This window comes from Excalfactoria chinensis, chromosome 1, assembly GCF_039878825.1.
Source record: "Excalfactoria chinensis isolate bCotChi1 chromosome 1, bCotChi1.hap2, whole genome shotgun sequence".
NCBI lineage: Eukaryota > Metazoa > Chordata > Aves > Galliformes > Phasianidae > Excalfactoria > Excalfactoria chinensis.
In genome coordinates this window covers 117,620,510-117,642,293 of record NC_092825.1, presented here as the reverse complement: position 1 = coordinate 117,642,293, position 21,784 = coordinate 117,620,510, and the positions used below count along the sequence as shown (strand labels likewise).

The window sequence follows — 21,784 nt, the reverse complement described above, 5'->3', positions numbered from 1 at the left end:
CCTTCTAACTTTAGTCTAAGGATAAACAGGGAGCGGAAGAATAAGCGTGTTTTCACGGCAGTATTAAAATTGTTAAAATAAAGGGGAAAATATTTCCTGTTCCTCTAGGATCAACCTCTCCAAGTTTGCCAAATGCCTCAGGATACTGTTTCATGTTTAGAATAGTTAATAGCATTCTCTTAAAAAAAAAATAAAAATAAAAACCACAAAAAAACCTTGTATAATGGAAACGCATTTCATTCCTCTTCTGATGTTAATGTATGTGACTGAAGTAAAAAAGGTATCGCCTAGCAAAACATTCATCCCTAGCACATTCTCTCTGTACCAAACCTTTTATCTATGCAGAACACGAACCTCCAGTAAAATGCATCAAAAAACCAAACAAACACCAAGATCAGATTTTCAGGATGCCTTGCTTCACTGGACATCAATATGTTTGGAGGAATGCATCCAGAAGCATTATAATTAGAGCCAGAAGAGTCTGAATGCTTTTGTGGAGTAGCCAAAATGGAGACAAGAGCATCTTAAAACACTCTCAATGCAGTTGAAGTTCTACTGGACTTTGTGTGAACATATTGATATGTATTTCTGTCAATAAAAGAGAGTTAAGCCATGCTGTGCTTTGCTGTTGTTGCATGTGTACAGTAACAAGCTGCAGCAACTATACAGCTTGAAACCAAAGTAAATGTCTATACTGAAAATCCCACAGTGTTTTCGGCCACCTCACCACAAAAGATCTGGGATGGCCTGTGCTGATTAAGGTAATAAAATTCATCCCTTTCATCAGTTCTCATACTGTTTTTTGACAGGTTGCTGTAATTTATTTCTCAAGTGTAAGAACAGTTTCCTGCTTGACCAGATATAATGTGAACTGTGCAAGCTAATGTAATCTGACCCCAAATCAGATACAATAGCTCCATGAGTATTATTTTTAGTGGCCAAGTTGCCTTAAATAGACCTTGTTCCACCCTCTGCTACCAACACAAACTTGTTCCTGGTCAGTGTTCACTCGCATAGGAAGGAAAACAAGAAGTCATATGCTGTGTCGATGTTTACCTCTGTCTCAAATCAATAAGTAGATGGGCTCAATCTGCAGGACAGTTTTGGCTCAGTTCTGCAGACTTGGGAGCCAGAGGACATGCTGCACACACCAGTGCACTGCAGAACTTCCATTCGTACCATATGCATAGAAGCATACAAGGAATCATTTAGATTGGAAAAGGTCTCCTAGATCAAGTCAACCAACAGCCGGACCTATCAAATCCCACAGCTAAAACGTATTATTTAGTGTCACACTCACATTTCTTAAATACTTCTAGAGATAGGACTCCACCACTACTCCGAGCAGCCCATTCCAATGCTTGACCAGCATTCTGTTAAGCTCTTACTAAACATGAAATACTGCTCTTTCTCCTAATCCTAATGAGGCTGATGTAAAACATGAAAATATAAGGTCTAAATTATATGGGAAATACATTTAAACAACCTAGACTAAACAAGTATAAGCATAAATCCTATTTGTAACTTTATTAATCCTGAAGCATTACAACCATGTTCCTGTGAAGCAATAAGGAACACAGGACCTTCTGCTTTTTGGCTTGTTTTAAATGGTGATACAGGAATCTACAACTACCTAACAGGAGGATATGGTGAGGTGGAGATAGGGCTCCTCTCCCATGTCATTAGTGATAGGACTGGAGGGAATGGTTTCAAGTTGTGTCAGGGGAGATTCAGCTTGGATATTAGGAAATAATTCTTCACTGAGAGAGTGATCAGGTGTTGGAATGGGCTGCCCAGGGAGATGGTGGAGTCACCAGCCCTGGAGGCGTTCAAGAAACCTTTAGATGTGCTGAGGGACGTGGCTTAGTGGAAGATAAAAGTGATAGGTAGATGGCTGGACTAGATGGTCTTAGAGGTGTTTTCCAACCTTGATGATTCTTCCTGGGACTGCAGCTAGTACAGCACATAAGTTAGCTATTTCTGGATCCAGTAACAAGGATTAATTTGACTGTGGTAAATGCTTTTAACAGACTAGGAGTGGCACCTATCTGTATTATACTCAGTAAAAAAGAAAAGGAAAATCCTAACTTACTATTTGAAAGAAATGTGTGAGAAAGCACACGTTATCATTTCCAAATGATTAAAAAAAAAATCACACCAAGTATCATATACAAGATTTATAAAGATACAAGTATTTTAGTTTACCTTCTGGATTTTGAGCTTTTAAGATACACAGAGATTGCATTATGTGACTCGAGCATACAACTAGAATCTCATTATAAAGAAAAATAAAATAATTAATCTCAAGGCTCCGAGGACCGGGATTTGACTAATAATAGCAAAGCCTTTAATTAAATACAAAACCCCATTTGTATTGTTTCAAGTGGTCCAAATTACTATTTTCTATAAACTCTAACATTACTTACAGAAAGTAAGTATTATTTCTTGGTCTAAGGAAAATTAAATTTGTTGCATGCAGAACAGCCTCCCAGATTACCTTCATACCAGCTCTGGTTGGAAAGCCATACTGCTACCTAAAGGAGAGGTGCGGAGGTTGATACAAGCCAATGGGAACAAAATGCAAGCCATCCCCAAATATTTGCCTTTGGAAGCACAAGAGTGAGAGCTCTCAGCTGTTAAGCTAAAACAGTGAGGTATCAGGACCAAGGCTGCACCAACTGGATTAGAGAACAAGCAGGACCCAGGCTTTCACCCTCATCCCATTCCTCATCAGGAAGCTGCTGACTGCTCCAGCATCCACTTCCACTTCCATACATACCCATAACTAAGGCTGCTGTGCCCCTCTGGAGTGACCTGCTAAGCACAGGAAGTGAAAGGATGGCTCTCAAAGTTGGCTTGGGGACACCTAGCAGGGCCTGCCCTCAACACGCACTGCTGCTCAGAGAGAGTATGTTATTTCACTGAAGTTTGTCTCCACGTGCAAATAAACTACCCACTTCCAGTTCAAAAATGGTTCTGCTTATCTAGGTTATTACGGCACAATTATCTACTTATTGGCTTCCAGTCCATGCTGAAATAAAAATGTTGCATAAGCCCTTCCCTTACATAGATTTTCTTTGAGTCATGAGTTTGTGTTATTAACACCACTACAGGTGCCAATGACACAGTATGTGTAAGCCTTGGAGGCAAGGACAGGCACATTTCAAACATGTAGAAAGTAAGCAATCAGATTGGGTGGCTTTGCTCATTTTGCTTTATAATCACCCCACTCTTTTAGAGTGTTTACACATGCAAACCCTGCCCTGTCCTAAACACCCATGTTGGGCACTCTGGCAGAGGTCTGCACCGGCAAGTCAGCTGAGATGCTCTGGCAATCTATACCTGTTTATTGGCGTTGTGTTTGGTGGTTTGGTTGTTATACACATAATACATAAGATACCAAATTCCCATCCATATCGACAGCTGTTCTGGTGTTCCTATTGCTCTCTCAAAGACCCTGCACAAACAGTTCTCTACGGAAGAGTTCAGAAAGTACAGAAAATTCAAAAAGCACTGCTGCATCATTTCTTATTAACAAAGCACCACAGCTGCACGCATGCATCTGCTGATATGCTATTAAATATCATTCAAGAGTCTGAATGTTGAACTTGAACTATACAAAGTGCTCTGAGTGAACATATAGCTGCAAATCAGACTGATGATTTAAGTGTATGTACCTGGAAAAACAACTAAAAAGCGCATAGATGCTTTATTATCTATGAAGGTGGAGGCTTGTTAAAAATTTCTTCCAAAGCAAGAAATGTAAAATGGATCCACACAAATAAAGCCACTGTGGTGCAACATCAATTCTCAGGAAGGTGCATTTTGTAAACTGCCCCTCTGGCCTGAGGTACCCCAAGTTCATACCGCGTGCCTGCCAAAGACTGCAATTTCTGTCTTTGTTTTTAGGCAGCACATTTATTTTGGACAGAGAGAGGGAAAAATAGCCCATAAAGTTCCCACTGTTATGAAAAACAGAAACAATTGCTAGAGTTACAAGCTCCTCATGGACTGAGCCAGAAGATGAACAGCTCTTATTCTCCACTCAGTTAAGCACAGCTAACCAAAACTTAGAAATCCAGCAACATCGCAGTCAAATCCATAAAACCTGATGCTTACAGAAACTGCTATTTGCCAAACTGAACCTAGCTGTAAGTGAGCAGCAGCTGTAACTGTCAACCCATCAGTTTTTGAGAAGCCTCTCTCCCCAGCATGTTTTCTTGCAGATGCCTGGGTTACAGCCTTTGCATAGGCAGAATACAGAGCACGATAAACGTAGCAAGCATCACAGACTTTAAGGCAAGGCTGCACTTGATGAAGGCAGTCAAATACAAATCTGCCTAATTATGCAGTTTGTTTTGAAAAAGTAATGTCACTTCTCCTTCCACAGTTTCATTCCTCTAACTACAAAAACATGCAAGGTAATGAAATTAGTCTCAAACAGTACTTGAGGGTTCTCCATGTGCTGATGGAGCTCCAGAGCCTGGCAAGTGGTAAGCAATGCCAGTCCTTTCCCCAGAGGCAAAGCTGTTCTATTTCCTTCAAACTTCACTAAAGTACCAAAAAAACCCCAAACAACAAAAACCCCCCAGAAATTGCAATGAACATCACACTCAGCACATGCTCTCCAACCCACTTATCTCTACCACATCATGTTTAAGATTATTCAGTTTTCTTACCCATTAACTAAGTTCTCGTGTGTCTTCAGCGTCCTTCAGTACTTGATCAAACCAGATCTGAATTACGAGCTTGACTCCAACTATGACTTTTTGCAAAATAAGCTTAAGGTAAAAACAATGTAGTTGTCCTGAAATTGTGCTCTCAGTGTCCAAGAAAGAACCCAGCTGAAGCAGCTATGATTCCTCATATACCTTTGTCTGCCAAAGGCTCCTACGGTCATGAATCTTAGGGGGAAAATTGGATCTCTTTGTTTTCTCTGCGTAGAAGAAAGCTGGGAGTCCAACACAGCTGAGAGCTGTGTCACACAGCGCCTGTGCATCAGAGGCAGGCAATCTGCAACTGACTTCCCAACTTCTTATTTCAGAGAAAATGTTTTGAGCAAGTATGAGGAGTGGTTAGGAAGGGGCATGTCTCCCCTCAAAAATCCCTCTTCCACATGGCTGTACAAACTCAAAACTGATTATAACTGCACAAGCTTTCCCTATTAGGAATAGCTGAAAGAATGCTGGAAGCAGCTGCTGCTATTCCTTGGAGCACAGCGGACTGCACTTGGTGTTTTCTGTCTGACCTTCTCATGCAGCCAGTTTGCATCCTTTTTAAACACCTTTAAAAACTTTCTGCTCAAACAAGCAAATCAGCTACATTTATAACACCACTTTGACAAGAGCAATGAAGAGGCTATTTTACACAATTTGCTGGGGAAAAAAAAACAACAACCTTGATGAAGGCACTGCTTCACAAATAATGTCTGTCACGTCCACCGTCTGCATATACAACGCTGTCATCTATAGCGCGTGGGCTGGAAGCGTAGGCAATTTGTGAAAAACAAACACTGAATCACCAATGACTTCAACTGCAGTTCCACACTACCTGGCTTTTCACCAAATAAGCACGTAGAGTGACAAGTTTGTTTCTTAACTTGGGACTCCATCAGATTGCTCACTGAAGAGAAGCCACAGGTGATGGCGAGGGAGAACGTGTGATGTTTTCCTCATCAATCTACCCAGATGCTTTATTTACTGCTACATCTAGATGGGCTAACAGCCATGATCTGTCTGAGTGAGGCAGCCAGCACCTTCGGGTCAGAAGCATGTGCTGGACATACCTAGCAGCCACTAGTACTGTCTGCTACCGCCACATGCACACATCACACATCTCTAATTTCTAAGACTTACCCAAAGACCACGGAAGTCAAAGCACACACCTCAGCACTAAGTACCTCTTAGTCTAGACATCCTCAAACCACGTAGCTCCTCAGCTTCATTTCCAGTCTTTTTATTCTATCTATCACAAAGTGGTGCTAAGCACAGCCAGCGTGTCATCATGGAACAAGGCACCATTCAAGACTTCCAAAGAAAAGCTGTCCTACTGAATAATCCTCTCAGACAAGCACTGTCAGTGGTTGTGCTTCCATCTCAACACAAACCAAATACACTGAAGCTAAATTTATCTCTCCTCTTCAAAATGCAGTAGCCAGAGATCAGCCTCCTGCTGGTCATCTCAAAATAATGCTGCACATTTGTACCACTTGATATCTTTCTTCAGAACCAAGTTTCTTCAGCCCTTATGTCCTGTGTTATTATTCTCTGAATTTCCTCTAGCAAAAATAATAATAAAATAATAATGTTATTTGCACGCATAACTAGAAATGGAGATATACTCATCCAGAAACTCACTCATTTGAGCTATTTGAAGAAGGAACTACCACTTTCGTGCTCTGCAAACAAGAAATCTAAAAGTCCCCAAGATTTTCTGGTGGCTTGCAGGAAGACAAAATAAAGTGGGAGTGAAGAATCAAGTTTGGTTTTCCCTGCTCGCAGTTATGAACTCCAGACAAGGTTATGATCCTTGAACTTTGTTAAAATATCCGTTGGTTAACATTAATTGCAACTATGCATTGAAAGCAAAGGTTTCCTGCTCAGAAACGGAGAAGTCCAGTGATATATGCCAAGTTCTGCTTTAAATCAGGCTTCTTCAGATTATTCAGTCACTAATAATGCTCTTTCTAAAAATACGAAGGGTGCTTTTTGGCACACAGACTACACCACCACTTATTTTTACATCATTAATACACTTGTATTAGCTACCAGAGTACCTGGGCAATTTTCTTTTTTTTCCATTTCAAAATACTCTTTTCAGTAATACACAGCTTCCTATTAAATATATATATTTATATGTATTATATATATACATATATATAAATACATATATTATATATATAAAATTGCTACTCTGGATAGAATGTAATGTTACAAACACAAAACGTTCACAGTATATGGAAAGACTATGCAAAATACAGCTGATCATCAAAAACTGAAGAAAATAAAGTTATTCTGTTTACTTTGGATTGATTTCTTCCCAAAGGACTCAAAAATATTCTTAAAACTTAAAACTGACCCTAGGCTAAACTACAATTGAGAAACAGATCAACTGATTCTGATACTGTAAATTCAACATTCACAGATAGACTGTAAATAACTTTTAATGTGCTTCTTAATTATGCAAAATTCCAAGGAACCTACACCCCTCTGGGGTAAGCTTAGGAGAACTAAATTAGCAGGCAGCCGAGAATTCCTCTGGCTGATCTCTTGTTACACAGTGACCAATGCTGGCCACTAATGTCCCATGAGACAGTCAAAAATAGCTTCAGAAATATAACTGACCAATAATCTCTATTTTTTAATTTTTTTTTTTTCAGTGGAAAATAAGGCTTCTATCTTAGAAAAATAAAAATAAAAGTCACGAAGAATATGTTTTCTGTGGAAAAACTGATGCCTTGGTGTAAAAGTTCAAAGAAGTTTGCAGCTAAGAAAGATGTTTTCACTCAAAAACCCACTGTTGTGTCCCACGGGAGCTGCAATTTCAGTGCTTTGCATGCTCTGCTACCTTTCCCACCCTGAGCAGTGTTCTCATGACAGACCCCTCTCCTCATCTCAGAGGACAACGCTGCACTGCCAGAGACGAATGTCCCTTACAGCTCATCACATAATACCTGGGGTATCAATTACATGCTGTATAAATTCCAGGGGACAAGGCAGAGCTCTTTATCATGCACTTTCAAAGAAAGCAATCAAAAAATGCTCTTTCAGTCTTCCTTGGATTCCTTTGAATTATACTGGGGAACCACAGAAATAAACTGGGCACTCACAGCCATGCAGGTTAGATGCACTAAGCTCTGGTGACACAGTTCATTCAGAGAGAAAAATAAGTACCAGAAGTACAACAACCTCACTTAGCTTTATGCTTGATGCGTTCCTAAGATCTGTGAAAACATAGAAGGGCACATATGCAAACAACGCACTTATAATTATAGACAAGCTGTCTGGTCCAGTAGCCACAAAACACCCCATATGCTCTAGAGACCGTCTGCATGTATCCCACAGACTCTAAAATGCAGAAAGCAAGACAAATCAATTAACATATTAACTCATTTGTTGTTTTTAATTTTGTCTAATGCTTTTAAGTGCCATTATAAGAACTGATGACTCCAAAAGAGATTACGAGTGTTCTGACAAGTCATATTAGGATCTAATAAAAGCCTACATCGTGAGATAAATTAAGAGAGAACTTGAAGCAGCATCTCTGTTTCTAGGAAGTGTTGTGAGAAGCTGCAGGGACACTGGTAAACTGATGGAGAGGGGGCAGAGGAGCACTCCCAGCCCCAGAGTAACCATAGTGGGGTTTGGTTGGACATGCCCATACTGCTGCCATCTCTGAGCAGCATATGAGGAGTGCATTCAGTTTCATCTCTGTTTCAGACTTCTGAAGCCAGTCAAACATACACTGAGTATGAAAAACTCACTTTACAACTCTGCTTTTACATAAGCTGTATAGCATCTTTTGCCTCGATAGAAGTCTAACAACCTACATGCTATGAGCAGCGATGCTGGGCAGAGGGGCAGTTGCAGGCCATTGGCTGCTCATGGTTGAATCAGAAGGGAAACTCCGTTCTTTAGGCATTTTTAGATCCCCCATTGGCAAAAGTAGCACATACACAGGACTACAGATTCTAACCACATTATGGAAGATGACACACTAAGTCTTGTGAGAGCCCTCAGTGAGAAGAGGGCACAGCAAAGGCCTCTTTCAGCCCTCACCATGGGTAGGGCCTCCAGGGAGGATGTCAGCAGCTGCCATGCACCAAACCACACCAACAGGGACACAGCCCCAGAGCCTGCTTCTGAAATCAGGGCATCAATGAAGCTTATGGTGAAGGGCTTGGTCCTCAAGCTCTGAAAAGGCAGGTCTCCATCTACAGTCTCCAAATGAAAGACAAACAAACAAGCTCAGAGGCAGACCGAAGGCCTATTTTTAGATGAATGAACAACACGAAACATCTCCAATATCTCTCCTTACCCACTCTCCTCTCTCCCCTCATAAGCTTTTGTTGAGGACTGCCAAATGCTCTCTGCTCCTATTTAAATTTTTTAATGGCAATGTAACAGACGTTCCCAACCCAATTATTTTAATCTGCCCGTGTTGAGTGGCCACAGCAGCTGCTCACCTCCTCTTATCAACCTTATTAATCCTGTAATTTAAATACACATTAGTCAGTTGAAGGATCCACACAAACCTCTTTCAGGTTTTACTTTTCATTATAGAGTGAGGAAAGTGCATAGAAAAAACGAAGGAACCATCAGTATGGGTTTTAAGAGACAGGATGAGGCTCCTGCTAAAAAAGGCATGCAAACACGGGAAGTTAAAGAGCTTTCACTGCAATATCCTTGTAAAATCAACAACTGCATGAAAAATTAGATTTGTTGCTGGGTCCCACATTGTTGCAATACAAAGAGCTCCTCATCCTACATACAAAGAGCAGCACGGCATATCGCTTTGGAACTTTTATCACGCTACGCTAATGTCAAAATATCAGCATTTCAGCCTGCCTCAAAGATTTCTGTTAAGATAAAGGCAAAATTCATTTTGAGGTTTACAAGAGCTAAAAAGTTCTTATCCGCATTATGCCCACTAGTAAACCCAAGGAGAATATTTTGCACACCTCATTAATAAAAGTAAGGTTTATTCAAGGGAAACCAAAGCCATAAGCCTGTATTTTGAAATACAAAGGAATATAGATCTTCCTACACTTCAGTATCACTGCAAGGAGCTCCTAACAGACTGCAGATGGATTCTAGTTGATTGCCTTAGATGTACTCTTTGTTCCCTGAATCCCCAGGGACCAGCTATGAGAGCTGTTTGCGCTGGGGGGGTGCTACAGTAGGATAATTTCCATCAACTAAAGTTGTGGCTATTTGTTCAGAACCAGAGGAGAACAGAAAAAAAACACAATATAAATAAAGCCTTTAAAGACTTTACTCAGATCTGAAGAATTCAACAGCTGCATCCCATTCAAGAAATGGAACAGAATAAATATCCTCAGCTATGAGAGCTGCTTTTAAGGGGCCAAGCTGAAAACTCAGTACATTTCTAAAAGAAGACACTGATTTTAAAGGTGTTTATAATGCTATCACTTTTAAAAATACTTTTAAAAGTCAGCTTTAGGACACTTGATATTTTCCTTAAGAGTTTATCTCCAGGAGATAAGTTAGTGTAGGTGAATCTCAGAATTCAAGGAACACATAAAGCTCTAGCCTTCAAAGATGTGTCTACAAGCATGTTTTGCACACTTTTGCCATAGTAGTGCTTTTGAATACAGCTCTGGATCATGTGGAAGTACCTCGCAGGAGTGATGCCATGAGCAAGATGCATGACCCTGGCTTAAGAAATTATAGTCCCTATATATAAGATATGCATTGATAAAGAGGGATACCAACACCCAAAAGTGCTTGCAGATGGATACTGAGAAAATAAAGAAGCATCCATTAAATGTAATTGTGTTTATTATTCCACAGAAGGTTATTTTCATTAAACTTCTCCATTCAAATCTTGCACTGAATAAACATTAAACAGAAACTCCTAAGGTTACTCCTCTGTGACTTCTCCCACAGCACAAAACTAATGAACACTATTATTGTTGTTAATGCTTCTATTACTATTACCCATACATCATTCATTACATAATGAATTAGTTTATCCTTGAAGAATCTCATAGACTTTGTGAAGTTTTCCCCTTTACACTTGGTGGAATAACTACAGTCACTGAAGTGTTTCAAATGGTGACAGCTTAGCTCAGAGGCAGACCAGACCAACAGTGGGACTCCTGTCAAAGTACAGGCATCCATACCTAGCCTAGGCACTGTAATTACTAGTTCCAACTAGTGGTGAGGAACAGCAGCTTGTAGAGAATGAATCTCTCCTGTTTGGTTTACAGAGATAAAAACTCCAGAAATACCTTTCTACACCCCACTCACTCACAATCAGTGATCAGTACAAAGGTTTACATCTACAGTGTGGCTCAATTGTAGATGCAGAGTGACACAAAACAAATTCCACCCTAAAGTACCACTTTCCTTGTTTGTCCAGTGCTGATAATTTCCTCTGAGCTCTAACCTTTTCCAGCCAGGGAGCAAGAAGATGATGAACGCACTTATCAGCAGCCATCTCCACAGCTGCCTGATGAAACAACAGGTTTTTTGGCAAACTCGTCAGGACATTTCCCAAGGCAGAGTGTTTGCTCAGCTGCAGTCCATCCTCTGATCCTTAAACCAAGTGGCTCCAGCCTGGTCAGGCTATCAGCATCTCCACTGCAACAAGCCCTCCTTGCAGAGCCCAGCCTGCCCCTCAAATGAAGCAGGAGTAAATGACTCAAGGTCATTCTTCATGTCAGGAACTTCGTACCCAGCAGTAAAAATGTCAGCTGTGGATGAACCTGCCTTTGCTCTGTTCATTGCCTGCTCTAATTCCCTTCAGTCCAATTGCCATTTATAGCAGCGGAGCTGGGTGGAGCTGCTGAGTCTATCCCTGGGAAGAAGGAGATCATAGATCGTGTTCTTCAACTGCTGCAACATTATTTTCCCCTGGGCATGTTAGTAATAGTGCACACACTGCACTATTACAAAATAAACTGCAGATGATCACAATTCTTAATTCTACTACTGTTTTTCATCCAATTTGGTGCCAAACTCTACAGGAAGAATTTCCAGCACTATAAAAATTTACCTTGAAAAAACCTGTCCCAATGAGTACTGTTAGGACGCGAACTGTCACAAAAGGATGATGAATGGCAGATTTGCAGTAACTTCACTGAAAGTTGGATCATGCCCTTTTTCTTCAGCAGTGCAGAGCATAAAATGTTGGGTGCCGCAATTAAACTGCCATCAAACATTAATGTGTTAAACTTCCACTTGTGATGCACTACGTTGTTACATAGCTAATAATGAGGAACAGAGACCAATAAAAACTAGTAATAGATTAAAGCTTTCCTGGCTTTTACCATCCTCTCTCAAAAACAAGACAAAACAAAACAAAACAAAAAAAAAACATTAATAGCCAAAAACATGAAAAGAACCAGAGATCTTTTTAATTCCCTTAGGAACTTTGTTACTGACAGTCCATTCTATACAGAAGGTATTCAGGCTACAGCAGGCTATACAGAGTAAGCATGCAAGGCAGAAATGCAAAAAACATCCATAAGTTGTAATGATACAGGTAACACCGTCTTCCTCCCACGCCTTTTCCAAAATGCTGAAGCTGTCTTCTATATGAAAGCAGAACAGAAGACAATAGTACAAATACCATCCGCAGTTCACACTTGAAAGAGTGTGCTATTTAAAAACAAATAAGCTCCCGAGCTGCTCTTTCCAAAAGCAAGCTCCATTTTTGTTTCCTGCTAGTTAATAATTACAGAAGAATTTTCTCAAGTTTATTGATGGTGGGAAAAGAAGTACAGTTAGAGCATTATTTTCTTGTGGAGAACTGAAATAATACTTTTTCCAGATTTCCACAGAGATGTTCAGTGGAAAAATGCCCAGTATCCTAAAACACTTCTCTCTGGAAATTAATTTCACTCTTTCCTTCCCTTATAGTCTTCTATGAACAAGCAGAAAAACACACGATAGAACAATATACAGTCTTTAAAAGGACATTAAAACAGGAATTTGTATATCTCAAATGTCTGTCAGGAAAAAGTGTTGTATACAGTACTCCAAACTAATAAAGAGCTGCTACCAGACTAGAAAGTCTTTGTTTTTAAATAATATTGCTTTCTAGCATTGCTCCAAATGAGGATCAACAAGTTCTGCTTAGATTATCTGTTTCATACAAACAGTTGCATAGCAAAAAGAAAACTCCTGTACCCAAGCCCTAAGCTCTAGGTCGAAGTAATAAGATGCCAACTACCGATAAGTTAGTCTACGTGTCTCAGGTTCAAATCTTCTGATAAGCAGTAAATAACTCACGGAACCATATGTCGTGCCTCCCATTAAAGATGTCTTTACAAAACGTGCCTACTTGTTTTTTCACTGTACCGTGGTCAAGAAGGTAAGAAGTATTTCAGACTGTGCAGGATACACAGTTCTTAACACTTTACGTTACCCAGACAAAAAAAGTTTCTGAGAAGTCCAGGAGAGAGAGGGCAGGAGGGGGAAGAAAAAAGAGGAAAGGAGAGGGAATAGGCACCGGCCCAGCTCATTTATCTTATGAGAGAAAAGAAGCAGGACACGTTCCAGATTAGCTAACCACTTCAACCACATCATGTCACACTACTGATTTAACTTTACATCGCTTCTTGTGACCTGACTAAAAACATAATAAACGCTGCTGCACTCAGCACTGAAGGAAGCATCCCACTGTACTGCCCCTTTAACGGACTGGCATTGCAAAGACACAAACAGCTCTGCCTGAGAGTGGAGATCCAACAAAGGTTGCATTTCCAGCCAAAGCCCTAGTACAGTGGAATGTCTTTTCCCTTAAAGGAACAGTGGATTCCCATGCACTGCACCACTCAGCCGGCTAGCAGCATCCAGCTGTCATGGTTGGGACTTGCCGGGGCCCCACAAAAGTGTTCTCTGCCTCTGCAACACGGGTACTGAGGGAGGTGTTAAACATAGGTGTGTGAGACTTCTGGTCTTAGCATAAAGGAAGTCCCTACAGCCATTTTGATTGATTGCTTTCGTTTGTTAAAATACAGGCTGTGCATACTGGCAGGCTCGCCTGTCTTCATGACCTTAACAGTTAATTTAGCCCTATGCCAATATTTCATGTTCACTGGGGAACATGCAGCGCAGGAACTGTGGGAATAAAGAAATGACTCAGTTTGGTTTGCCTCTGAACAAGCTTCACATTTTTCATTTCCCTCATTGATGCTCTCCATAATCATAGAATCATAGAATGGCCTGGGTTGAAAAGGACCACAATAATCACCCAGTTTCAACCTCCCTGCTATGTGTAAGTTCACCAGCTACCAGACCAGGATGCCCAGAGCCACATCCAGCCTGGCCTTGAATGCCTCCAGGGATGGGGATCCACAGCCTCCTTGGGCAACCTGTTCCAGTGTGTCACCACCTTCTGTGTGGAAAAACTTCCACCGCAGTGAACTTCTGGAGGGAGACAAGTGGAGGGCTACAGAGATGACCGGGGGCCTTCCTCCCTCATGAGGAAAGACTGAGAGACCTGTGACTGCTCAGCCTGGAGGAGAGAAGACCAAGATGGGATCTTATCAATGCTTGCAAATATCTAAAGGGCAGGACTCAAGTGGATGGGACCAAACTCTTTTCAGCAGTGCCCAGTGACAGAACAAGGAGCAAAACGCACAAACTGAAAGATAGAAAGTTCCATACAAACACAAAGTAAAAATTATTTACTGTGAGATTAACAAAGCACTGAACAGGCTGCCCAGATATGTTGTGCAGTCTCATTATTTGGAGATACTCAACCCCCCTCTGGAGACTTTCCTGTGCAACCTACTGTAGAGAACCTGCTTAGCAGAGGGTGAGACTAGATGATCCCCATAGGTGCCTTCCAACCCATCATTCTGTGATTCTGTGAAATGCTGGGCAGGAACAACATAAACCTCAGCAATTACCAGTTTCAGGTTTCTAACTATGCTCACAGACATCATACATCATCCTGTTTTTCTCCAGTGCTTTTCTCTGGTCCTACTGCATTTTGATAACTGCTCTCTCTTCTACCCCAAAAGACTCACATGAACAGCAAACAACTGCTGTACAAAGGAAAATGAGATACTAAACACCTATGAACATCACAAATATAACAATAAATCAGAGAGAAGAAGTAGAAACAGACTTTTACTCATCTTCTGTTTAACACCTCTTCTGCATCATAGCATGCACAATATGACTTCAAAGGTAACCCACCTGCATGCTGCTGATCCCTTTGTAACCAGTCACCAGATTGCTTGTGACTGCTCTAGCAAATGGCTGTCTCAGCAGCAGCATGCTGCCTAGGCTGAACCCCAAGGCATGGGGACTAGTAGCTGTCAGTCCCAGACAACCACTCAGCTGTACAATGCAGACGTGGACCAGCCAAACAGACCCGCTCAAGAGAACAGCACAGATTGCTTTTGCAACTCCCTCAAATAAAACAAAACATATACTCTGCCCTTACTAACACAAGCAGCACGAAAAGTTTTCAATAGCCACTGATCTGTGTACCTACAGCTGCTTAGGCTTACATTATACTGGCATAAAATTAACAAAATTGCGCACAAAATAAATACAGAAACAGTACAATTTTTATAACAAGACGCTCGAGAGGTTGGCTTGCAGTATGCTGATGTTGAAGAAAACATTATAAATCAGAATGTTACTACAGGTTTTTATTTAAACACCTTGTTTCATTATTTAGGACCCACATTTTGAATGCAAAAGATAACACAAAGTGCTTGTTTCCTATTGACCTTACTACCAGATTTGATCTCACTTCTATTTGCTCATTCCAGATTGAATTCAGTAAGGCTGTTAAATCACTCAGTATTTGTCCCCATTTAAACATAACCAGGATCTGCTCCTTCACTCTCAGTTGCACTGCAGACCCTCCCTTCTGTGTAACTGCATATCTTCTGTACAAAAGACAGACTCCAGAAAGCAGACATCTACCTGGCCAATAACATTTTATTACAACCTAAATCCAAGAGCAGATAATTTATTGGTTCTCTGGACAGCCACCACAGATTTGCAAACTCCACAAGCCAAAAGACATTCATCTAAGCTATTATGTGGGTTTATACCGTGTTGGATCTAGATCTGTTCTCTAAATCCTGGACACAGTGTCCTAGTAAAACATCCCAGCAGCAACCGCTGTGACATACAAATACAGTGAGGCTCTGAAGAGCCTCACATCTCCCCGCTCAGCAAGTTTTCCCAGTGGGGATATCAATATAAGATTCTGAAAGATGTATGTTCTATATGTGCGTTTGCAATGCAGCAGGACAAAAGATATCCCGTGTATCACTGCATTATCAAAATAGTATTAAGAGAATGAGATTAAACCCTTCTTATGGCTTGAAAAGTAGGAAAGGAGAATATAACAAGGATGGAGATCTGTAACTTCCCCCTGTCCACACCCAAGCTGAGTTATGCTATGACCCACTGTTAGCTTGGGGACAGCCCACAAAATTCCCAATGCGCAGTGTTTATGCACTAGCAAACTAAACTAACTAAATGAAATAATAACAAAAAGAAACCTACTGAAACAGTGTAAGAACTTATTATCTGTTTTAACCTGCCACATCTTTAACAGATTTATAGAAAGGTGGCAGCAATACATGAGCATAGGGAGTGGTGTAGGATGAAGCTCTACAGTCTCCTTTCTACAAGGTGAGTGGTTTTCCAAGAGGCTAGCAGCTAACCTCACCTTGCCAGCACCCCTCTAATAATGAATATCCCTGCAGTTCTCATACGTGTGGTGCTGTTCACGTACACAAGTGAGGGATGATTGTATTTTACAAATAATTTTCAGAAAGCAACATGCACCTGCCCTGTGTGACCACTGGGGCTGTTGCTTCACTTTAAGGGGTGCAGCCAGGCCCTGGCCTCACCAAGGATCACTGCTGCAGGGTCTGCCTAAGGCTCCCATCCTGCCCGAGCCTGGCAGCTGAGGAGTCACCTCAGTTGGTGACTAAATTTGCTAGCTTATGAATGTGATGAACATTTTGATTAGTGTATTTATAAAACATCCTGCCACTTGAAGAGCGATGTGTGTTCAGCTACCTTTGCCCAGCTAATGTGCTGAACTTCAGCAGCCCTGAGATGCTCCTGAGACGATGGCTGCTAGTGAGGACAGGTTCCCCAGTCCCATGGCACTCCTGTTCAGACTGAGATTTAATTTCACTTCAGGATGGAGAAAACCACATGCCCAGAATCTTAATCCAGCACCTGAGGATGCTCCCTGACATGGTTTAATTTCTCAGTGCAGGAAAGGAAGGCACACCTGCAGTCGTGACATTTACAGATCTCAAAAAATGTGACTCATGCTTTGCAATACACCATAAATAAGAAAAGGCATGAAGCTGTACTGTCAGGACTAAAGCAAGGAGAGAGAAAAATATCTCTTTTGCTTTCTTTTTGCTTCCAGGGTTGTGTTAGATCTGTGTTACTCCTTGACTTTGAGAGTCCAAATGAAAAAGAAGAAAATGTTCTTGTGTATGACTGGTCACGTCAATTCTTCACACTTGTACAAAAAAGGTAATATTACATTTTGTGCTTTATTTTTGCTGCCTAAGCTATGCAAAATATTTCTAGAAGAGCAACCTTGTGTTAACAAAGAAAGCTGAAGTTAACCAAAATTACTTTAAAATGTGGTAAGTACTTCCTTCACCTGCTTTCCAACCCACACCATAGTCCAGGGGACTTGATGTCTAAGCAGTTGCATGCAAGATTATGTGTGCTGTCTGATGACGGCCAAAGTAGTAAACCTCTCAAAATACACAGGATATCTTTTCTATAGCCACTCTTGTATACTCAGCTTTCAACAAATTCCTCTGGCAGCCCTTAGCTCTGCAGGAGGATGGTAGCAGTGCTCTCTCCTTGTCAAACATGTTAAATCAGATTTTTCAGCTCAGCACACATATGTACAAATTATTATTATTATTATTATTATTATTATTATCTTGCAAGTCTTACAAAATCTTTGAGTGGAATTACATTGTTATCAGATTTCTTTTTTTCTTATTTCTTTTATCTGTAATACTGAAAACTATCCTTAGGCTACACAACTTCTTCCAGTCCACCACAGCTCACACAGGTTGGTTTATAACATTTTTAAGTGCTGTGTTTGAACAAAAGTACTCAGGCTGGACCTCTATGCGGCCCTAATGTATCTGTGGAAATATTATCAAACAGAAGCTATATGACCCTAAAGATGTGTTTAACGCACTTCAGTTCCTGAAAGCACAGTATTCATGCATCAGGCCACATGACAGTAACAAGGTTCCTTCACGTGATAGGAAGACAACCATTTTGGAGGTCATGCTAAAAAGCATAACAGTTGTTGGTAGCAAAAGGAAGGATATATTTGGAGTAGCTTGTGGATATGGGAAAAGAGATCCTGCACGCAGACCAAGCAGCAGGAATACTCTACATGGCTTCCCTACACCCTGGTACCCTGTTCTATACTGCAGACCTGGCTGAACGGCACACCGTCTCCCTTCTAGCACACAGACTTCCATTTCTTTGCCAGTGAAATCAAGACACAGTGGATGACAAGGTAGAATGACTTAGCACTTATCCATATCACATCAGGATAGCAGAGACATCACATCTGTCTGGTAAAATACATAGCTAAATACTTCAGAAGTAAAAAAGCTTTATATATCAGAATCTGTATTTTAACCCATAACATTTTGTTTTCTTCTTTCTGAATATTATCAAATCTTACAGTTATCTTAAGCATTTTTTTTTCATGGACTGACACAGTGCTATTAGTGTCGGACATGGTCTATATTGTCTTACTGTAGGGCAAAATACCGTATTTTTGAACTAACAACTGTGATGACAAGAATGATGGAAGACCTCAGGGCCTTATTTTTAAAGGCATGAAATCATAAATTGCTGGGAAATCAAAAGCCTTTCTGAATGTCACTCAATAAGGAGGAATTCACCAGCTCATTCTTCTTTTTACTGAGGTGAGAGAAGAGGTTCCCTTTGTAGAGATCTGGGTCTCTACTCAGTCTTTGGGTAAGCCAAAGGTGGTCGTTCTGCTGTTGTTTAAAACTGTGTGCAAGTAGATCTTAGCCCCCCTCCTCCAACACTTAATGTGGAATCTGAGAAATCTTGTCACTGAGAATCAACTGTGTCTCAAAGCATGAGAACTGAATAGCATCTTAATGTTGGAAATATCAGCTCCTCCCAGACTTTAATTCTCCTCATGGCAACACATTGAAAGCACGACCACCTTAACTCTGACAGGCACAGCTTTAGAAAATTCATCCCAGATAATACTTTAAGCAAGACAAATGAACCACACCATTGTAATCATAACCGATAAGTGAATTATAAATTTGGCATAGGCTTCTATACTCCGCGAACAAAGATTTCCTTAAAGTGGATAAAGCTGCCAGGAAAAGCAGAAAAGAAAATGATAACTGTGGTGAGGGAGTGGTCTTCAAGGCATTTCTTAAGTAAATATTTTTATCATTTTTTTTTTTTTCTTGAAAATCTCCTATGAGAAATTAAAAGAAAACAAGAAAAAGAAGAAAAAAAAAAAAAAAAAAAAAAAAAAAGCCAAACCAAAACACACGCACAAGACATGGAGCAAAAATTCAACACATCAAGGAGGGATCATGCTCAGCTCTCAAATGTTTTTGCAGATTCTCCAGTTGCTAAAACCAACTGTTGTTTTTTTAAGGCTATGACTGCTCCCACATTCCTCTCAGATTCTACTTAAGCTCTGTTGTTGGCAAGTCTTGCTGCATTACTTTTAAATAACATTTAGCCCTTTTGCTCTTTGTAGTTATGAACAGGGCTTGGAAGTTAAAGGGAACTGCTCTCAGAGGTTGCAGAAACAATGGAGGGCAATCAACAGAGTTCAAAGGAAGTCTCAAGATAAATTCCAAAATCCAAAGGAGTTTTAACATTGATTTGCTACTGCCACCACTTATCAATGACTGATCAGACTTTCCAAATAGACAGCAGAAGACTTGTCCTTGATATCTACAGATATTTTGAATTCCATATGCTAATAGGTGAGCACTGTTCTTTTCTGCTATAAACCTACTGCAAAGAAGTACTTTTTCCTCTATCTCCAGATACAGTAATTACAGAAAGATGAAGGTGTCATGGTTAACCTGTGACAGAAGGGCAGAATATTTATTGACTTCTTGCCTCCTAGGAGCATGGTTTGCTATGCCAGTGAGTACTGCAGTCATGGTGCAACTGTAATAATAACTTCAGTGCTCAGTTTTGCTAAACTTGACAGTGAATACTCTTTTCACTTTGCAATGGAGCATCAACATAATCATACATTTGCAGGACTATAAAGTGAAAATTAGAACTGACAGAATGATTACTCAGCTGGCTGGTATACTGAATATACCCACGATGCTTAACTTTCATTGAGACAGCGCTACGGGCTGTGGAAGGTCCTCTGGTACTCAGAGGCATCCAGCAGGGATCTCTTCAACAGGAGCAAAGTCCCAATGTAGGGCTGCATGAATTCAACAAGGATGTGCGGAGAAAAGTTAGGAAAGAGTCACTCATATCAGTCTCAGAGCAGGCACGTGAGATTTGACAGCTCTGCGCAATTACCACTTCCAGAAGATTATTCTGCTTTCATGTATAGAGAAGGAAAAGATTAGTATTATATATGAACATTCACTCTCCTTAGACCTGAAATACTATTTGATGTGCCATGGAGTGATATGCTGCATGGAGTTGGCAGCCTCTCCTGGCCAAAGGGCTGGATTGCTTTTCCAAACTCCTCCAATCTTACTACTTAATCTTCACATAGGAATGAAGCAGAGATAGCAACACTGTTTTGACTGCTAGCCCTTCATGTAGAAATAAGTTCCTAATGAGTTCAGGCAAAAGGCAAATCTGCCACTCGGCAAAACACTGAAGTATGTGCTTAATTTAAGATGTATTGCTAACTATTGTGTGCAAGTATTTTGTTGAATCATAGATGTAGACTGGATTTTGTACAGCCAAGCCTCAGCTATTCAGCAACCCATTCCACTCACTCCAGGACCCTGGAGGGGAATGCTTTGACCTAAAGAGGTTCTGTCTCCTTTTACTGACTACAGGGAGGTATCAGACAATTGCTTTATGTGTTTAACTTCTAGAACAGAAAGCTCATGCTTAAAAAATCCTACCCATAATGTCTTACCAGCAACTGTGAAAGACAAATCTGCCATTATTATGTTCATTAAAAAAACTGAAAGACTGTCAGCACCATCCAGGCCAAGCATTATGTTACTTCAGAGAAATTTTGCTTCATACTACCACCACTGTAAACAAAATACATACATATGCCAATTTTCTTTTTTCTAGCTACCGCTTCCCCTCTTATCTAACACGTCCTGGTTTCATCAACTTCAGCTGAGGTAAAATGTTTTGATCTTTTTGACACGCTCAATCCCTTTAACATACTCGGTAGCAGGAGAAAACTGATTCCTTCCTGAGTTGCATCAGTTTCAGCCAGCTTCCAGTGATATCATACCAAAGCGTGACAAAGTCTATCTGGCCCATCCCAACACTGCACCTTGGCATAGAGAGGATTCATTCCACAGGGGGTTCAACAGATTAAACTCAATGAGTCATAAGGAATGATTTCAAGTACTATTCCTCTTTTATCAATCTAGAAAATTGTGTTGAACATTCATGCAGTAAATTAAACACTGGTTTTGTTATACTGCATGATAAAGAAACGTGCATAAACATGGCAGGTGCTCATACATTTGTATTCAAGCGACTTCAGAGTTATAAAATCCCAAGATATACTTTAAATGAAAGGAAGAAAAACAGAAAACAAAAACCTTGCCCAGTTTTAGGACTAACTTTTTGCCCATGCTTAACCAGAAAGTTCAGAGGTGTTTAATATTTGGAAAAGAATAGCTGCGTAAAAGAAAATTTGATCATTACTTGAAGAGAATCACAGATTTTGGAAACTATTCTATCTTTTTCCTGCTGTAGCTTTTTAGTTAGTACAAAAATATTTCCCATTCCTCTAAGACCAGATGGCTTTAAGTTTTAACCTCACAAGCTGCAGCATAGCATCTGGAGTAGAACTGGAAACACAGAGGTTTTCATAC

General features: G+C 40.5%; 1 protein-coding gene across 9 annotated transcripts in view; it reads right to left on the bottom strand.

Annotated features, from left to right (window-relative positions):
• The window catches only part of ARHGAP6 (Rho GTPase activating protein 6), a 291,817-nt gene that overhangs the window by 62,034 nt on the left and 207,999 nt on the right, over nt 1-21,784 (bottom strand). Inside the window, exon 1 of one of the 9 annotated variants that reach the window (XM_072348467.1) lies at nt 4,680-4,818. The exons of the other annotated variants lie outside the window; for them this stretch is intronic. The gene's annotated coding sequence lies outside the window, so the exon portion shown is untranslated. Of the gene's footprint in view, nt 1-4,679; nt 4,819-21,784 lie in introns of those variants that run through there. 9 annotated transcript variants of the gene reach the window in all.